General features: G+C 44.3%; 1 long non-coding RNA gene across 2 annotated transcripts; it reads right to left on the minus strand.

Annotated features, from left to right (window-relative positions):
- Positions 1-1558: 1558 nt before the first annotated feature.
- Positions 1559-11828, minus strand: LOC310845101. 2 transcript variants are annotated; one of them, XR_014564455.1, is made up of 4 exons: positions 9362-11828; positions 8280-9204; positions 2679-8245; positions 1559-2513 (listed from the first exon to the last, which is right to left on the minus strand). It is a non-coding gene; the product is annotated as an uncharacterized lncRNA (long non-coding RNA). The 2 variants fall into 2 exon arrangements; XR_014564456.1 differs by having other exon boundaries at positions 2679-9204.
- Between the last annotated feature and the right edge of the window lie 173 nt (positions 11829-12001).

Raw genomic sequence — 12001 nt, forward strand, 5'->3', positions numbered from 1 at the left:
CATACCAAGAACTAACTTAGTTGGTCTTTAAGGTGCTACTGGAAGGATTTTTTTTGTTTTGACTGTGGCTCAGATCATCAGCTTCTTATAGCAAAATTCCAGCTTAAACTGAAGAAAGTAGGGAAAACCACTGGGCCAGTAAGACACAATCTAAATCAAATCCCTTATGAATACACAGTGGAAGTGAGGAACAGGTTTAAGGATTTAGATTTGGTGGACAGAGTGCCTGAAGAACTATGGATGGAGGCTCGTAACATCATACAGGAGGCAGCAACGAAATCCATCCCAATGAAAAGGAAATGCAAGAAAGCAAAGTGGCTGTCCAACGAGGCCTTACAAATAGCGGGGGAGAGAAGGCAAGAAAATGCGAGGGAGATAGTGAAAGATACAGGAAATTGAATGCAGATTTCCAAAAGATAGCAAGGAGAGACAAGAGGGCCTTCTTAAACGAGCAATGCAAAGAAATAGAGGAAAACAACAGAATGGGAAAAACCAGAGATGCTCACCTCGCTTCAGGCCGAGGGAGCTGGTGTTTGTCCACAGACAGCTTTCCGAGTCATGTGGCCGGCATGACTAAACTGCTTCTGGCACAACAGGACACTGTGACGGAAGCCAGAGCACACAGAAACGCTGTTTACCTTCCTGCTGCAGTGGTCCCTATTTATCTACTTGCACCGGCATGCTTGCAAACTGCTAGGTTGGTAGAAGCTGGTACAGAGCAACAGGAGCTCACCCCATCGCATGGATTCGAACCGGCGACCTTCCGATCAGCAAGCCCAAGAGGCTCAGTGGTTTAGTCCACAGCGCCACCCGCTCCCTGCAGAGTATTACCAGCCGTTAGCAGACTTGAACATTTTCTTCAATGCACAAGTGAATATGGAAAAGACTTGTCATGTGTAAGATGGCGTGAGCTTGTTTTCTGCTGCTCCAGAAGGTTGGACCCAAACCAATGGATTCAAATTACAAGAAAGGAGATACTATAAACATTAGGAAGCATTTTCTGATGGCAAGAGCTGCTTGACAGTGGAATGGTTTGCCTCAGAAGGTGGTGGACGTGCCTTCATTGGGGTTCTTAAACAGAGTTTGGATAGCCATCTGTCAGGGATTATTTAACTATGATTCCTGCATTCCCTTGGGAGTCCCTTCCGACTACAGTTCTCTGAAAATGTTTCCCTCTTAGTAGGAAAAATTATTAGGCTGGCAGGTACACCCCATTATGGAATGCAGTTCCAAGTGATAAGGAGGCAACCCCCATCTCTGGTCTCTCTTAAACAGACTTTAAATACTAATTTCTTTGCAATGACTTGGCAGGTTAATTAAGATGCAGGTTTGGGGGGTTTTTTTAGATATACTTGGATATTTGAAGTGTTTTAAATGTTTTATTGTTAAATATTTTACTTGATTGTAAGCTGCTTTCTTTGAGAGGCGGTCTTCTCTGAAAAGTGCTACAGGCGCCTTTTAAATAAATAAATAGGAAAATAAATAATAAGACTGCAAACCCACTGAAATAGCAAAGCAGCATGAAGGATTACCAGAGACAGCAAAACAAAGCCATGAAACAGCGAGCAGAAGATGGTTTATTTTATAACACAGAAAGTTATCCGACTGCAGAAATCAGTGCAATTTTTTAAAATGAAGGAAAGGAGAAAGTTTCCAGATTCCAAGACTGACTAGACAAGTTGTCTCCAGCTGGAAGACATTTCCCTCAGGATTTGCACACAATACAGTTGCACACAATACAATTCCTTTCAGGAATACAAAAAAAAAACCCAAAGCCATTTCTATGGTTGTTCAAAGTAAAAAGAATTCTACCCAGTGGCCGGCCCAAGACATTTTGCTGCCTGAGGCTAAAGACAAGATGGTCCTTCCTCCCTTTCCATATACAAAAGCTGACCAGGCTGGCAATTGAATCTTCAGTTTAACACTTGTGGTGAGGCAGTATCCTCCACCCCACCTGAGGGAAGCAGGCTAACTCTTGAGGGCACAGGGCAGATTGAAGGGCACACAGCACTCTGTCCTTCAACATCTCCCTGTGGTTCCCTGTCTCCCAGCATTTGTTGCCTCACACTGCCTAATGGTAGAGCCGGCCCCATTCACACATTGCAATCAACCAGGCCTATTCCTGATAAACGTAAGAAGAGTCCTGCTGGATCAGGCCAAAGGCCCTTCTAGGCCAGCATCCTGTTCTGACAATGACGATGCTCTTAATTAGGAGAAGTGCTATCTCCTGAAAGATTAATCTGCTGCAAGGCTCTGGAGGCCACAAAAAAGAACACTAGACAGAGTTTTAACATTTCTGAGGGGATTATGCCTTCTGAAATCTTTCTTCTCACAAAAAGGTTATGTAGTAATCCACCTGGCTCCAGACCAGGTGTGGGGAACTTTTGGCCTTTCAGATGTTGCTGAACTACAATTCCCATCAACCCTGGCTATTGGTTGTGCTTTGCTGGGGCTGATGAGAGATGCAGTTCAGCAGCATTCTAGAGCAATGTTTCCCAAACTTGGGTCTCGAGCTGTTTTTGGACTACAACTCCTCCCATCATCCCTAGCTAGCAAGACCAGTGGTCAGGAATAATGGGAACTGTAGTCCAAAAGCAGCTGGAGACCCAGGGTTGGGAAACACTGTTCTAGAGCAATGTTTCCCAAACTTGGGTCTTGAGCTGTTTTTGGACTACAACTCCTCCCATCATCCCTAGCTAGCAGGACCAGTGGTCAGAAATGGTGGGAATTGTACTCCAAACACAGCTGGAGACCCAAGTTTGGGAAACACTGATCTACAGGGCCAAAGGTTCCCCACACCTCTAGGCAATACCACCTAAGAGTGCAGGATTTGTTAAAAAATGCACACAGGAAACTAGTATCTCAGAAAGAAAGAATGACTGCTTTCCCAAATTCAGTTTTCTTTTTAGGGGAAATCCTATTTCAGTCACACCTCGGGTTGCGAACGTGATCTGTGCGGGAGGCACATTCGCAACCCGCAGCATTCGCAACCTGAAGCACCACATCTGCGCACACGCGCGACGTACTTTAGTGTTTTTGCGCATGCACAAGCGCCGAAACCCAGAAATAACCTGTTCCGGTAGTTCCAGGTTCAGCGCAGTCCGCAACCCGAAAACGCACAACCTGCAGCATTCATAACCCGAGGTATGACTGCAAAAGGAATCTGGAGGAATAATTAGTCATGTGATCGCCATTCTGCAATCTGAAGCGGCACATCCCAGACACAAATTAGTTGCTTTATGTGCTGTTTGTTACAAGACCCAAGTCCTACATCAGGGTTTCCCAAACTTGGGTCTCAATCCATTTATTCTTTTTGGACTACAACTCCCATCACCCCTAGCTAGCAGACTAGTGGTCAGGAATGATGGGAACTGTAGTCCTAGATATTTTATTCAGATTTGACTTCCACAGGATGCGAGTGAGAATCACAGCGACTTTCATTGAGTTTTGATTTATAGGAGCAGCGGAGGCTGATCTATTAGGCAAAGGGGCTCTCAGTCTGCCCCCACCGCCTGCCTTCTTACTACCAGTTCAGCAGGTGACCCTGGCTGTCAAATTCCTTCTCCTTAGTCTCTGTTTTGCCCTTCTAGGGCTGAACAGGGTGGAGCATGGGGATAAAAGCTTAATTATTTGGCTTGGCCAGTCATTGGCTGTGGATCTCTGTCATTTGTTCAGGCAGTCTACTGTTGCTTTCTGCCCCACCAATCCCAATGGGGTCCATCCACCACTGACTAGGAGACCACTCAAATACTAGTTTCCTAACTTAGGAAGGCCCTCTGTATTATGACACTTCTTAAAGTATCGCAGTTTCCCCCCCTTCTTGCTGCAGATTTTCAACAATGAGCAAGAGCAGGTCTCTCATGAGCCCGGCCTTCACTCTTGGAATACACTGTGGGATAGCTCAGCCGGTACAGCATGAAACTTTTAATCTCAGAGTGTCGTGGGTTCAAGCCCCACTCTGGGCAAAAGATTTCTGCATTGCAAGGGATTGGACTAATTTTTGCAGGTGGAAGGTGGTTTTTTTTTCCATCTCAGTGACTAGAAAACCTCCCTTCCCTTCCAAAGTGTCCTTGTGCATGGAGACGGACATGTCAGCATGGATGCAAAAAGAAAAGGCATTTTAACAAGGCCGTGACAACAATATTCTGAACAGCAAGACAAAGTTTTTTTGTTTTAATTAAAAAAGAAGCAGCAGCAAAATAACATATACAGTAGTTCCAACATGTATGACAAGCAATCTGCTTTGCCTGGGCAAAACCATCATAAGACATGTCCTACATTTATTGCTAAGCAGCACTTATATTGTTTTTATTCTCACAGTGTATTTATACCATAACAGGAATCAATTCTCTCCACCATGGTGAAAGGGGGAAATGGTGGTGGTGGGGCACTGTATTTTAATTACCCTGTTCACAAGGTCATTAAGAGTCAGTAATGATGGGGAGGTGGGCAAAAGAGATACAGCCTTTGGAGAAATGGGAAGCAAAAACCAAACACATGGTAATGGACCACTCCCAAAAATCAGCTGCTGATGAGGACAACAAATAGGCACAGCAAGATCAAGAGTGTTAATAACCATGGTTTACGAAGTGGTTGCATACACACACACACACACAGTGGCCCATTTGCATGTCATGCTAAACCATGGTTTAGTGTGACATGCATAAACTACAACAAGCCTTGACTTCACACAATCTCCCTCTCCTCCTGAGCAGCCAGAAGCTTTTGCTATCACTTTTAGTTTGGGGCATCTTCTGGACTCTACTATGTGGCTGACACTACCTATGGTTTAGTTTCACTAAGCCAGCTTCATAAACCAGTTTGACATTGACTCTTTTGAAATGATCCGTTATGCGTTATTAAATTGATGTACCGCCCTTCATCCAAAGATCACAGGATGGTTCACAGTATAAAAGCACTAAAAGCATAGCATAACAACAAATTGACCAGTATTAGCCAAGGTTTGTTGCTCCAGGCGGCATAACCAACCATGGTTAACCAAAAGCAAAAGCTTCCAAACTCCTCTTCCCAGTCATGAGGGAGGAGACAGGGCAAGAAGGAGAATGTTGTGTTGCTTTTCTGGTTTAGAATAATATGTGAACAGACTTCTATATCTACCTTGTCTTCCTCTCAAATGATAAGAAGATTAATGCCATGGACCAGGTGCCAGATATGTGGCAGAACTGTTTTCTGCATGTACATAACAGAAGAGGTAACAAGTTTTTTAATTTTCTGAGGAAGAAAATTTGTTAAAATTTCTCTCCAAACAACCTAGTTGGTTAGGCTATTGACTGGGACCAGCTTAGTATGGGTAGCACAACTTTTACAGTTTTGCTTAAATGGACTGTGCCTTGTTTACATTAAGGTAAGCAAAGCATCAGTCAAAATCTCACAACCCCGAACAACCCACATTTCCCTCCAGAGGAGTTTTTGTTAGGCAAGCACATCAGGGAATTTGGAGGAACCTCAGAGGGCACGTGCTCTGTTTGTTGATTTCAGCAGCGTGACTGAGGCACCAGAGAATAATACTGGCATGTTGAACTTCCATAACCCAGATGCCATCTTGAACACGATACTTTTCAGTGGACACAGTCCACACATGCAGCTGAGAACCAGCAAGATGAAAGCATGTGTGAACAAGCCCCCTAAGCAGTAAAAGGAACATGAGGCTCTTCTGATGAGTAATAGAACAGTGCAGCAAGGATGAGATGCAAGCCCATTCATGTGACTTTTGGCAGGTTTCAACACAACATGGCAATTAACGTCCCTTACAATCCAAAATGGTACACCTTTTATTATAACGCTGTGCAAATTCTACAGACACTGCATAATGGCCTTGTAAGTGGCATAACATGGCTTTGTTGTGCTCACATTGTACAGTGCATCACAGAACCACAATTTTAAGACTCAGAAGCCATTAATCGGACATAGAAACCCACAGGGCAAATGCAGCAGACCCTCAATGATACAAACAAAGGCTGGCAGCAACCACAGATGCTAATACTTCTCAACCTTGTCCCCATTGGAGACACCCCACAATTCACACGCTCCTTCCTTACGAGGAGGTCCTCCAATTAATTGCCCAAACTGACCACATGGAATAGCGTTTTACCTCAACCAGGACTATTTCCCACAAAGCACAAGGCATAGAGATTTCCTTCCTCCTCGCCCCACCCCCAATTCATTCATACATTTGATAAAGCATCCTTGATAGGTGTGGTCAGTTATGGAGACAGGTCCTGAGATTGATTCCAAGGATGCATCTGTGGTCCACTGTAGATGCAACGTTGGCCTTGTTAACTGCATTTAAAGAGACCGGGTTCAAGCCTTTCTCTGTACTCGTTTCTCAAGAGTTCCAGCAAACTCCCCACCTCTCTTCACAGCAGTTAAGCAGTTTGTTGTCACAACTGGAGGAGAGTCGGAGGAGATACAAGGAGGGGTCATGCATTTTTGCAACTGGTCCCCAGTTTGTTAACTGCAGATATCAGAAAGCCAACATCACAATAGCACTTGCCCACCCTAGCAATGAAACGGAAGATCTATGTGAATACCAATCCACACTATTTTCTATTTTGCAGAGGCAAGATGAAGGAAGCCTGAAAAAGTAATATTGAATAAGAGATCAACGTGAGATGGTCAAGAGCTGTAAGAGAGAATGGGCAGATATATGCATGCATACACACATCGGGAAATCAGCAATGTCAAAACAACTCTGCCCCGCCATTTCCCATGAGGATGAAATCACAAGTTCTGATATCATGAGTGGTCCTCAGTCATGGGCACCCACATCACTCCTACCCTGAATGACTGATTGCTATTAGCAGGGAATGTTTGCTTGACAAATCCTTTCCAATTTCTGGAGATTCATATCGTCTGAGGTTCTACTGTGTGAAAAGTTCATTTTTGCATCTAACACGCATATTGGGGGAGGAGAGCAGGGAGGAAAAGCACATGTCAACAAAATAAATACATAGTAAGATGAGAACTTTTTTTAAAAAAAGAGAGGAATGATATGGATGCCTTCAAGGTTAATGACACAAACATTAAATGAAACATACAGGATAAAGGCTTAAATATATTTTAGCTCGTCAGTGGTCACTATGACCAAATAAATAGAAAAATACACAGATTAGTAGCAGCAAATATCAATCAATTTACTGGCCATTAAGAAAACCACTTATTTCTCCCACCACCACCCTTATTCATCCAGACAGAAGATGCTCAGAGCATCAGGTGGGCCTGTGCAAAAGATCTGCTATTCTCAGAACAGTGCCCTTCACAAACCATATATTTCAGAACAGAGATGTGCTGTTCCAAATTGAAAATACAGAGTTCCAAGACAAAAACAAACCAGTCTCTGGCTCATCTCTACCATTCAAGTGGGCTCTCAGGTTTGGTTTCATGCAGTCTCCTCTCTCTTTTCCTGAATGGAATCCACTGTAGTATGGACCTCCTGAAATATAAATTCTCTTCCTCCCCACCAGGGATCAATTTTAACAGACCACTCATGCCTCTTGGAAAGCTGAACACCAGAAGACAAACTGGGGCAAAGAACAAGACTGCACGAAGGCCCTTTCTCCCAAATTCTGTGGCTATGAAAGCCATGGTTGTTCAAAACAGCTGAAATTAAAAAGGGGTTAAAACCAACAGCAGCATCAGCCGAGGACGGAAGGATGGATGGATGGATGGGCAAACCAAATAACCTTCCCATCCCAGCCAGCCATGAACACTCTAAAGTTGCAATCCTCTCCACATTTATCTGAGAGTTTAAGCCCCATCAAACCCATTGGGACTTGCTTCTGAACCAACATGCATAGGATCTGGTCTTGGCCAAATTAGCAATCGGTACATTACATAACACTTCCCCACTGAAATCAAGAGGATTACAGAAATGGCAGCTCTCTCGTTGCGTCATCAACTCTCCTGCTCTGAAGTTGAGTGTCTACCTCACAGTGCTCATACAGGAATGATGGAAACAGGGGACTGGGAAGGGGAAACCCTACCGCCTGCCCGGATCCATAAAACTGGAGGGCGAAAACTCAAAATAAATAAATAAAAGAGGGTGGCAAAAATGCATTTTTCTTTCCATGAAGGTCAAAAAGCTATACAAAAGAAGAGCACGGGCAGTGCTTTATGCCACACTAGGTTTTTTAAAATTTACATTATTTTAAAAATCGAAGCAGTGGGATTCAGAGTCTGTGCCACTTCACAGCAGGGGGAGGTTTGTTTGTTTGTTTGTTTGTTTCTTTGTTTGCACTTGAAAAGTTCTCTGCATGCACTAAATCAGCACATCAGAATGTTGCGCTGAGCCTTTCTCCTTGTTGTGTAAGTCTACTCCCTGCAAGGAGTCTGGGGTTAAAGAGGCAGAGAGCATTGGAGAATGCAATTCCCCCACCTGCAGACTGAAGTGGTAAACTCCACGGCTCTAACATTCCAGTCCGTCCCTTTTGTTTTGTGCAGACCAGCACCTCGGCTCTTGAGATGTACCTTTTTGCGACTTTTGAGAGAGAGAGAATATTTAAAGGGAAGTACCAAAGCAATACCATAAAGAAGGCTGATCGCCGAAGAATTGATGCTTTTGAATTATGGTGCTGGAGGAGACTCTTGAGAGTCCCATGGACTGCAAGAAAATCAAACCTATCCATTCTTAAGGAAATCAGCCCTCAGTCCTCACTGGAAGGACAGATCCTGAAGCTCAGGCTCCAATACTTTGGCCACCTCATGAGAAGAGAAGACTCCCTGGAAAAGACCCTGATATTGGGAAAGATGGAGGGCACAAGGAGAAGGGGACGACAGAGGATGGGATGGTTGGACAATGTTCTCGAAGCTACCAGCATGAGTTTGACCAAACTGCGGGAGGCAGTGGAAGACAGGAGTGCCTGGCGTGCTCTGGTCCATGGGGTCACGAAGAGTCGGACACGACTAAACGACTAACCAACAACAACAACAACAGCACCAAAGCAATGCATAGGAACTCAAGAAACAAAAGCATGGCAACTCATATTAATGCATGGAGCTGCCTTATACAGAGTCATGTATTGTCTACATCTGGGTTTCCCAAATTTGGGTCTCCAGCTGTTTTTGGACTACAACGCCCATCATCCCCAGCTAGCAGGACCAGTGGTCAGAAATGATGGGAAACAACTGGAAACCAAAGTTTCCAGTGGCTCTCAAGGGGTTTAGGCACTCTTTTCTCGGTCCTACCTGGGAGATGGATGGTTGGATAGTGTTTTCGAGGTTACCAGCATGAGTTTGAGCAAACTGCGGGAGGCAGTGGAGGACAGAGGTGCCTGGCGTTCTCTGGTCCATGGGGTCACGAAGAGTCGGACACGACTAAACGACTAAACAACAACAACAACACCTGGGAGATGTCAGGGGTCAATCCTGAGACCTTTTGCATGCAAAGCAGATGTTCTACCACTGGACCGGCTCACCCAACCCCACTTGTTCGATTCTCAGTTAAATGAATCTGCTAAGCAACAAAATTGAGGAGTGGTTTCACCCATCCATGAAGGTCACGGGATGGGTCTGGATACTCCTGTGCTTCAGCGGCTGAACAGGCATGCAATCACAGCTGGCAGTTTGTCAGAAAAGCGAATGCCAGCTCCCCTAAACAATGAGACTTCTGAAGGAAGAGGATGGTTGCAAGCCTGCCTGAGACAAGAGGCGCTGCCCAGCTATGTGTCACCATTCTAGCAGCCAAGGTCAGGTGCATCCAGTTGAGCAATTGGCTATGGCTGGCAATGCATAAACCTCACAAACACCATGCTTCCAATCGCTGATGGCCATCAGCCTCACACACTGTGAAATTATGGACTTGTTCAGGGCTACCCTCCATCTCTAGAGCTTATTGAAATAGTCCCTTCCATATAAATTGAGTGAATATGCTGACCCGGCAAATGTAACTATGAAAATCAGGGATCAAGAAGAAGCCATCTATAAGGGGGTCTGGAAACCTTTCGTAGAATATTTGAAGAGTTGTTGCAAACACGTAAAAAGGCAAGTAGGATTTGAATGAAAAACAGCAGTAAATACAATGTACTAGGGAATAAACAGAAAGGACAGGACACAGAATAATCAAAATATGCAGCAACATGAGAAATTATGGGAAAACCATGGAGGGGTGGAGGCGAAGCCAAGTGGTAAATGAATATTAATGGGAAAGTATGTATTTTGTATTAAATTTGTAAACATTTGAAATTTATAAATTAAAAAGAAATAGTACCCTCCGATTTTCCTATTATTATTATTATTATTATTATTATTATTATTATTATTACAAATGAAATGTGTGAAATAAAACTCATTCACAGCTATGAAAATGAAGGAAAGTAAAAGACACCAGGTTTTCTCAAAGTATGCTGAACCTTTATAACGGCTTTCAGTGTTAAATGTATTAAAATGACTAGGGCCCTCTTGTCCCGTGTAAGCTAGGGAGGCCAGCCCAACCCACTGCCAGGGAGTTTGGAATTGTGTGCTCCAAAACACCCCCCACTTCTGCAAGTGGAATGGCTCAAATTCATATTACTTCCACGTCAAAAATCGCCTGAATTTTTAACAATTTCTGACTGCTTGTGGCTTTTGTTATATTCTCCTTTCAAAGGGCACAATTTGCATGAACGCATATTGTCTGTCTTCCTCTCCCCACTCCCAATACATTTGTTAGGATTTTTATCCACCTGTGCGGCTCCAGTATGTAGCACTATGTTGTTTATATCATGTGAGTGTCTGAGAGCATGAGACAAGAAGTCTCAATACTGTTGGACGTTTTAGTTTCACTTCTGTGTCTGATGCTGTTCTGTACTGCTGCTGAGAGAGCACAGATATGCTGATGGATTCTTTGTATATAGACTGTAAAATAAAGTAGTTTAGAGCTACTGATTGACTCTTTCTTGGATTTGATATCCCGCTTTATCACTACCTGAAGGAGTCTCAAAGCGGCTAACATCCTCCTTTCCCTTCCTCCCCCACAACAAACACTCTGTGAGGTGAGTGGGGCTGAGAGACTTCAGAGAAGTGTGACTGGCCCAAGGTCACCCAGCAGCTGCAGGTGGAGGAGCGGGGAAGCGAACCCGGTTCACCAGATTATGAGACTACCGCTCTTAACCACTACACCACACTGGCTCTCCAGTGATGTTTGATGATATTTCATGTTCACTGTTTGTAAACCCAATAAACTGAAACTGGGATAGTCACATACTTCATTTTGCATATTTGAATTGGATGCTGTAAAATAATAATAATAATAATAATAATAATAATAATAATAATAATGAACCTGGAATGCCAACCCCCTTTTTAAAAATGGCTGGTTCCAACTCTGTAGGAGGGAAGGGCAATGGGTATGAAAGGAAAGGGGGACAGGATGCCATGGGGACAATAGGTTTTTACTAGCTTTGGAGGGGGAGAGACAAACCTCTGGCCCCAGATCTACTTTCTAAGCAAGTTACCCTGCAGAGTTTTAGCTTTCCCTCTCCATGCCCACCGGCAGAATTTTTGCAAGCAGACAAAGATGTCTACTACCAACTGTGTCTCTACAGGCTCATCCAGTATTGGCAATTCTAAGCGGCAACATCTCGCCCAGGCCTTGGGGCAGAGGTCTTCCGCAGCCCTGGTGCCCAAGAGCCTTTCAAGCAACTGAAGATGCACAGGTTCAAAGCCAGGACCTCCTGTTTGCAAGGGGTGCGCTCTGCCATTCCGCTCTGGCCTGCCGACGGAGCTATGACTCCTGGCGCAGCACTGTGGCTGCTTTTCTCTCATCCACACTGCCCCTTCTGAAGCTGCAGTGGAATGCAGGGAGAAAACAAATAAGAAGACGAAGACGAAGACGAAGAAGAAGAAGAAGAAGAAGAAGAAGAAGAAGAAGAGAGAAAAAAAGAAGAAGAAGAGCTTGGATTTGATATCCCGCTTTATCACTACCCTAAGGAGTCTCAAAGCGGCTCACATTCTCCTTTCCCCTCCTCCCCCACAACAAACACTCTGTGAGGTGAGTGAGGCTGAG

This window comes from Podarcis gaigeae (assembly GCF_964106915.1).
Source record: "Podarcis gaigeae genome assembly, chromosome: 5".
Classification (NCBI taxonomy): Eukaryota; Metazoa; Chordata; class Lepidosauria; order Squamata; family Lacertidae; genus Podarcis; species Podarcis gaigeae.